Raw genomic sequence first — 410 nt, 5'->3', positions numbered from 1 at the left:
CACTGAATCAAAATCATTTGTGGAAGTGTTGTTTTTATCGAGTAACACAAGGTGGCAGTGTTACCAAAGATAAGGTTGAAGACTGGTGCTGCCAGAGGATAAACAGTGATTCTTTGTTTTAACCTGCTGCAGCCTGAACTCCACTTCTCTAACTCGCAATATGCATGAAAACTGTTGTCATGTCTCTCACTGTCGGGCCTTAATATGTAAAACACCAGGTTGATAACAAGTGTCAACAGTGTCAATAGTCTAAGAAACTTGATCGACTTGATTTTAAGATAATATTTGAAAGCTCATCAACCTACACTGGCTACCCATGGCCGCCAAAATCAAATTCAAGTCACTAATGCTTCCTCCAGAGTGACTTCTGGGTATTCACCCATCTACATGAACTCGAATTAAACAAGCTT

This window comes from Seriola aureovittata, chromosome 3, assembly GCF_021018895.1.
Source record: "Seriola aureovittata isolate HTS-2021-v1 ecotype China chromosome 3, ASM2101889v1, whole genome shotgun sequence".
Lineage (NCBI taxonomy): Eukaryota > Metazoa > Chordata > Actinopteri > Carangiformes > Carangidae > Seriola > Seriola aureovittata.
Note: the sequence above shows the minus strand (reverse complement) of the source record.